Source organism: Mesoplodon mirus (genome assembly GCF_964341445.2).
Source record: "Mesoplodon mirus genome assembly, chromosome: X".
In the NCBI taxonomy this organism is placed as follows: domain Eukaryota; kingdom Metazoa; phylum Chordata; class Mammalia; order Artiodactyla; family Ziphiidae; genus Mesoplodon; species Mesoplodon mirus.
This window is the reverse complement of record NC_138981.1, coordinates 135,754,954-135,762,969: the sequence shown is the minus strand read 5'-3', so window position 1 is coordinate 135,762,969 and position 8,016 is coordinate 135,754,954.

Here is an 8,016-nt window from a genome sequence, read left to right as displayed (position 1 = left end):
AGCCCGCTGTCTGCAGTCAGGGCGATGTGCTGCAGTTCTGCTCTGCTGCCAGCAGACGGAGATGGCCTGCTTTCTGTTTTCTGGCAGTCACGCTATCAGCAGAAAAGGCTTGGTTTCAGCCTGAAGGTCCTGCAGATTCTCTGCATTTTTATTCAAATATCTAACCATGACTGCTCCAGCACCCGGTGAGCCCTGGAAGTTATTTCTGATCCTGTTCTTTGGCTTCCAGCGGGCAGATCCAGGTTTTATACGGCCTGAAGCTTGTATAATTTGGGGGACCTCTTTGAGAAAAATAATTCAAAATCATAAATACAAAATCAACTGCAGAGCCTTGGAAGGCGGACCATGCAAATAAGGACCGATTTGCTGAATCTTTATTAGCTTCCCAATCAATGTACCGAAGATTGCTGCTTTTCCCCGGTCCCTCTGGCCTGGGGAGTAAGGGCATTGCCTAAGGGAGACCACGAGCTCCTTGAGAGGGAGACCATGTCTTCATTCCCATCAGGCATTAGTAAAAGGTCATTGTCTTTCTTCTTATCAGTATGACGCTTAGTGGCTGGTAGATACTCACTGACTGGAGGTTCTATGAAAAGAAGCAGAAACAGGGCCTGGGAGGAAGTCTGGAACTCAAACCCACTTTGGGGGAATGGGAAGCTTGAAAACGATGCCTCATTATTCCATTTCTCTGAGGACATGAGCTGGCTGGATGGCAATGGCCAGGAGGGCTGCTCTGTGGGCTGGATCTCTTCCTTCCTACCCATCAACTACCTGGTCCAACTCATGTCTGGGTTCCAGAAGGTCTCTATTATGCACTCTTATTTAGGTATAGTTTAACAGCGGGAAGACCCCTTCAGTGTGAAATAGGTAAAGGAAGTGGTTTTTTTTTTCAGTTCTCCTATAGGCAGATAGTTATATCTGTGATTCACCTGGATTGCCCTGTCTCATTTCCTTCCTGTATTTTATATACAGGTAGACCCCAGTCTTCCATAATACAAGGATTCCAGTGGATGGCTACTTTGTTCTTACTTTTCTGACCATAGCAATTGTCAGTCCCTTGTTATAGCCATGACACCTCCTTCTGGCATCATATCACTGCTTATTCTGGTCTATGATGAGTCAACCAGCATTGATATCTGGTCCTTATAATTTTTATAACTCGTCCCTAGGGATAAATACACACTGAATAGGCTTCCCCATTGTCTTGCCTTCCTCACTGTATTATTTTGGTTAGGCTAGGCTGCAGTAATAAATAAACTCACACATCTAACGGCTGAACACAGTAGAAGTTTATTTCTTGCTCATGTAGTAATCCAGGATGGTCCTAGATTAGCAGGGAGCTCTGTTCCACATAGTCATTAAGGGGCCCAGGCTGAAGGAAGCTCTGCCTTCTTTAGCATATGGTTTTCAGTATCACCTGGGTTATCTCCAACTTAATCAGACGGAAGGAGGAAGGCATAGGAGAGTGGACGTTGGGGGGTTTTAATAGGTAAAGCTTACAATTGGCATACCTTGCTTCTGCTTAAATTCCATTGGCTAAATCTCAATCACATGGCCACATAAAATTGCAAGAGATGCTGCGAAATGTAGTCTTCTTGTGTATTTAAGAAGAGGAAATAGATTCTGATGAACAGTCTCTGCCACACCACATACAGCAGGGGTCCCCAATCCCTGGGCCATGGACCGGTACCTGTCCGTGGCCTGTTAGGAACCGGGCCGCACAGCAGCAGGTGAGCAGCGGGCGAGCAGTGAGTGAGCGAAGCTTCATCTGCTGCTCCCTATCCATCCCCATAGCTCGCATTACCGCCTGAACCATACCACCCCCCAAACCCTGCCGTCCATGGAAAAACTGTCTTCCACAAATTAGTCTCTGGTGCCAAAAAGGTTGGGGACCATTGACATACAGCACAGCAGATATAAGTTGAGCAGTCTAGATTCCTTCCAGACATTAATTTTAAGATATTGGAGTAAAAAGGTCTTTGCTTGTCTCTGAAGCCAAATTGGAAAAAAAAATGAGAAACAAAAATGAAAACTCTATTTTTGTTGGAATGAAAACACCTGTAATCATGAACCGCAAAAATAAGATGGGATGTCACGTGCTGTGAACATTGGATTGAAGTGATGTGGATGCCAACAGAGGATAAATGCCTTTCCAGATCTTGGGAAGAGCTGGCAGAGCAGAAAATTCTCCAAAGTAGGTAGTCTACTCTGAGGGCAAATGCAACAGCCCTTTACTTGGAACAATAAGATCTCGGTGCATGTTTGGCTGCAGGAGCCTCCTGAACCTTCTTGGCAGAGAAGGTAAGAATGAGTGAGAAAACTCACAGTCCATCTTTGTAAATGTGCAGTATGTGGAGAAAAACTTGGCGAGTGTTAACTTAACGACAGCCATTTTTTTTTGGTGAGCTAAAAACAAAGAAAAGTTAAACCACCACTTGGTCACTTGCTGTCTATCACACACAAAGCACATCCACAAAACCCAGCCCCCCCCCATCTTCTCCCACAAGACCATGAGTCGTAAAGGACTTCACTGGGAATCAGGGGATTTTCTGCTAACCCAGACATTGCCCTGGCCCCTCCTCCACACTATTCCTTTCAAATATCTGGTCTAAGGTGAGTTCTGCTCACTCAAGGGTGACTAATAATGAAAAAGGAACCAGGAGATTGGTACAAAAATATCACAAAATGGTGGACAAAAAGGCAAACTAAGCCTACATAGTATGAGAATTTTGATGTGGAGCTGATGCAAGTCATGAATAAATATTTGTCTAAGAACTCAAATAACAATAAAAAGTCTTTTGTGAATTAAAAGGTCAATGCAGAGGTGTAAGGAATCAAGAAAGGCAGCAGAAGGAGATTAAAATTGAGCTGGCTGTGTCTAGGTCACAAAGTGGAAAAGAAAACTAAAATCAGAACAGAAATTATGGCTACCTTGCAAATAGTAGTAACTGATGACATAGTATCATCATACTGTTAGCTACCGTAGTAGTGAACACTGATGACAACAGGATATGGATGGCAGCCTTGAGACAATTGAGCAAAATGAAATGGAAAATTTTTAAAGTGCTTAGAGAAAAATTGTAGATATGGAAGACAGGCAAAGGGAAAGCAACATAAGCATAAATGGTTTCTTCTTGAAGAAAAAAAGTAAAAAAATTAGAAAATTTTCAAAGACATAATTTTTAAATCTTTCCTGATATTAAAGAAGATTTGCATCTAAAGAGTGACAGGAGGGACTTCCCTGGTGGCACAGTGGTTAAGAATCTGCCTGCCAATGCAGGGGACACTGGTTCTATCCCTTGTCCGGGAGGATCCCACGTGCCTCGGAGCAGCTAAGCCCGTGCGCCACAACTCCTGAGCCTGTGCTCTAGAGCCTGTGAGCCACAACTACTGAGCCTGCGTACTACAACTACTGAAGCCCACGTGCCTAGAGCCTGTGCTCCACAACAAACAGAAGCCACCGCAATGAGAGGCCCGCATACCGCAGCAAAGAGTAGCCCCCACTCACCTCAACTAAAGAAAGCCCACAAGCAGCAACGAGGACCTAATGCAGCCAAGAATAAATAAATAAATTAATTAATTTAAAAAAAGTGACAGGACACAGTATGTCTTAAGGGAAAAAAATTTGGTCAGTAGAGAAGCATAGTCTAGTAAAATTGCCTGAATTAAAAGATAAAGGAAAAAATTCCTACGGGCACCCAGGTAAAAATGATTGAATTACCTATAATAATAAAATAAGAAAATACAAGTTGGCTTCAGACTTATCCCTGTTGAACATTAGAAGACAGTGAAGGAATGCTTACAAATTCTTCAGCAAAAGACAATATGACCCAATAACTTTTACCTAGCTAAATTGCCTTTCAATTATACTGGCAACAGGCAGATATTTCCAAGTGTGCAAGAACTCAGGCGTATAGTTCTCATGAACACTTTTTTTGAAGAAACTACTAGAAGATGAACTTAAACCAAAAAAAAAATGAAGGGGGAAGCCTGTGGCAAAAGTAAATGTAAAACTGTGGATAAAGGTGAAAACAATTATGGAAATTACCATTAAAGACAAAACATAAATGTAGCCAAACATGATAATGGAGAAATACTAAAATAACCAACAAAAGTTAGGGAGTATAAGGGGAGAGAATGTGAGATTGTGCCTATAAGTTGGCTTTCTTATTTTTCATAGTAGAGGTCAAAAAAATATTTTTAAGAGTGGCAACTAAAGTTTAAAAGGTATAAATATATTTAAATGTATAAAGTTAACCACTAAAAGAACTAGAAGAACTAAGATGAACAGCATACCCTACAAAATTGAGATGGAGGGGAGGGGAAGTTAGAAGTAAGGGTATATTCATTTAGTTTATTACTGTTACTGAAGGGTAAATAGATACTAGCTAAATAAATAGAGAATTACATACAATATATAAAATTATTCTTACAAAGACTTTCATTAGAATTAAAAAGAGACTATACACCTTTGAAAGTAACAGAAGGAAACACCATACTAAACAAAGCAGAAGTTTTAAAGTTTTAAACGTTGTAAAACTTATAGTAAACATATCTACCATATTAATACACAGAAAAAGTGATTCTCATATTGAATTGACAAAGCAAAACCCAATTAAATACTAACTATATGATACTTATCTAAATGGAATGACTCAGAAGAATCAAAAGCAAAAAATAGGCAAAGATATATAAGACAAATGAAAATAAAAGGAAAGTAGACATCTGAAAATTACTATTAGACAAGTATTAGACAAGGTTGAATTCAAGGAAAAATGAGACAAAGAAGGGCAGAGTACAATACATAATGAAAGTCTAAGAGCAGTGAATATCTATGCATTAAGTAACATGTCATCAAAACTTATAAAACAAAATGTAGAGGAATACAAAGAGAATTAGAAACACATGCAGGGTAGGAGTTTTAAATTTAGCTCCATTATTCCATGACAAATAAGTAATTGTAGAGGACTTCACCAAATTAATAAGATATATTATTAAACTCAGGTTTTAAATCTTCCTTATTAATACCTAATCCATAAGGTAGATTGGTTATACATTCTGAAATTAGAGAATATGTCTTCTTTTCAAGGGCCCTTGGAATAATCACAAAAACTGAGTGTATATTTAGAGTACCAAGGAAGCACTGATACCAAAAAAGATGCTAGATTGTCTGTTGCCAACTTGGCATCACCCTCATCCCTTGGAGAAAAAAGGGACTACATTTCTCAGAATCACCTGCCCTGGAAGTGTTCTGGGGTAGACTTGGCCAAGTGAGACTCTCATGAGATGTAGGAGACCGAAGGGAAGCAGAGATCATTTGTCTCTGGATATAGTGCAATCAGACATAGGGACAAATGAGAGATTCATGATGGCTACTTATTGATAGCTTGAGAACCACCACTTTGTTGCTGCAGGGTGGAAGCTTTCTCAGAGGTTCTTGAGAATTTCAACAGCTTCCAAGTAAGAATTTGAGGAGCCCTCACTTCCATGCTTCAGACTTGGATCTTCAGTGTCTACTTCCTGCACCTTCCAACCGCAACTTTTACTGCTGACCTGCACTACTAGCTTTCCCCAAATTTAAATAAGCCCAGATTTCTATATAAATTCAAATAATTCAAATTAATCTTTAGTCAAATTTATCAGTCTTTTGCATAATGGATATTTGTTGGCCTACCCAGAATTAGTTTTTGCTTCATGCAGTAATAGGCCCTAATTTTCATTTGGAGTCCACCCTTACTCCCTTGCAGTATTACTGCATAATAATTCATGTAATCTAAATAATTCAAATAATTCCAAATTAAAACAAGCCCAGATTTCTATAGTAGTACTTCTAGGACACTTAAGTGGCTCTGTTTTTCTGAGTGAACCCAGATTGATAAACAAAAAAGAAAATTAAAGCCAGTTTCTCATGTGAATATAGAAGTAAAAATTCTAAATAAAATACTAGCAAATAGAATTATTAATATTTGTAGATGTTATACCTGGAAAACCTAAGAAAAGCACTGCAAAACTATTAAAAAGTAAAAGCACTTAGTAACATAGCTGGGTATAAAATTAATATACAAATATTAATAGTTTTCCTTTATTCAAACAACAGCCAGATTGAAAATATAGAGCAGAGGTCAGCAAACTTTCTTCTGTAAAAGGCCAGATAGTAAATATTTTTGGCTTTGCAGGCCATATGGTCTCTGTTATGACTATTCAGTTCTGCCACTGTAGTGCAACAGCAGCCGCAGACAACATGCAAGTGAATGGGTATGGCTATTTAAACTTTATTATAAAACTTTATTTGCAAAGTCAGCCAGTGGCTGGATTTAGCCTGCAGGCCATAGTTTGCCTATCCCTGATATAGAACAAAGGGAGAAAAAGGCCACACTTAAAATCGTCCAAAAAGGGATATTAAAAAAACAAGAATAAACTTAATAAGAAATATGTAATATTTATATGAGGAAAACTGAGGGACATAGCAGAAGATTGTAACATATGGAAAGACACATCTTGGTATTGGATAGAATGACTCAATAATACAAAGATGTCAAATCACCCTACATTAACACGTAGGTTCAGTGCAACTTTTGATACATAAAATCAATTTAAATAAACAATACCTTTACTATTTAATGTTGTTTTAGGAAAAACTAGACACAGCAAAAAAAGTAATATGAAAAAAGAGGTCTCTGCCAAAAAGCAAAACCAAAAGTACAAAGACACTGGAAAAAAAAATCAGATTGGCTAAGTGCCAACTGGCACCAGCAAGACAGAACTGAAAGACAACATCTAGGTCCTTACAGAACCATAGAAATGGAATGCATTTTCACGCACTTGGAGGAAAAACAGTTCTGTTAGGTTTATCATCAAACACTGATCAGGTGCTTAAAAGGTCACGTAAGACACTAAATCACTGCCCAAATTAAAACGATGTAATAGAGAGAACCAGAAACATCAGCCTAAGTTGGTCTTGGAAGAGGAGACACTGTAAGTTCAGCCTAGGAAGGTAATAATCATAATCATAATCATAATCATAATCATAGCTCAATAACACTTTTTAAGCACTTGTTGCAGGCCCTCGGTGGTTTAGATATAACTCAATACCTCATAATAACTCTATGCAGTAGCTATTGTTATTATACACTGGGTGGGAAAATGGTGGGAGTGAGTAAAATAGTTAAAGGAAAGACATATATATGTCAAGTTCAATGTGAGGGCTTGAGAACTTCTTGGGTACTGCTGACTTGTTCCTTCTCCCTTTGATTTGGCTCTAGATAACATAGATATTAGATCATGAAGTTGCCTATCTCTATTGTTCATATACAAAGGAGGTATAGAGTAGAGGAAGGCAGGATCTCAGTCCCCCAGGCCCCCTGCAAGCAGCTGGGTGCAGGGTAATTTAGGCAGCCTGCTGTAGAGTTGGATCTCTGGTTCAGAGGAGGACATGCAACCAAAGGCAACAGCTGAACCCTGGCAGCAGCTGAGGTCTGATGCCTGTCTCAATCCAGTCTCTGTTGTGGGGAAAGCAGGTGCTAGGGAATGCCATGATTGGCATGTCCAGGTCTGATTATTTCCAGTAGGCTTCAGGCTTCTAAGCCATGCATACTGCAAGGGTGGGGAGGGGTGGATCCCAAATGAAAATTGTGGCCTATTACTGGATGAAGCAAAATTTAATGTTGGGTAGGCTAGCAAAAACTATCCATTATGCAAAAGATTGACAAATTTGCCTAAGTAAATATTAACAAGTTTTACATGGAAAAATGTAAGCAAAGCTGAAACATAAATGACAAATGGGAATACTAAATTCTAAAGTATATGGCTGACGAACAAGTAATCTCATTAATATATAAAGAGTGCCTGAAAATCAACAAGATAAACCTGTCCTCTTCTGCTAAAACCCCCCAGTCACTCCCCATCTCACTCAAAGTCCTTACGGTAAAGTGCAAGCCTACATGATCTGATAAAGCCTTCCATGTCCACTGTATTTACAACAGAAATCCTCCCACCTCACACTGCCTACCTTTCTTACCT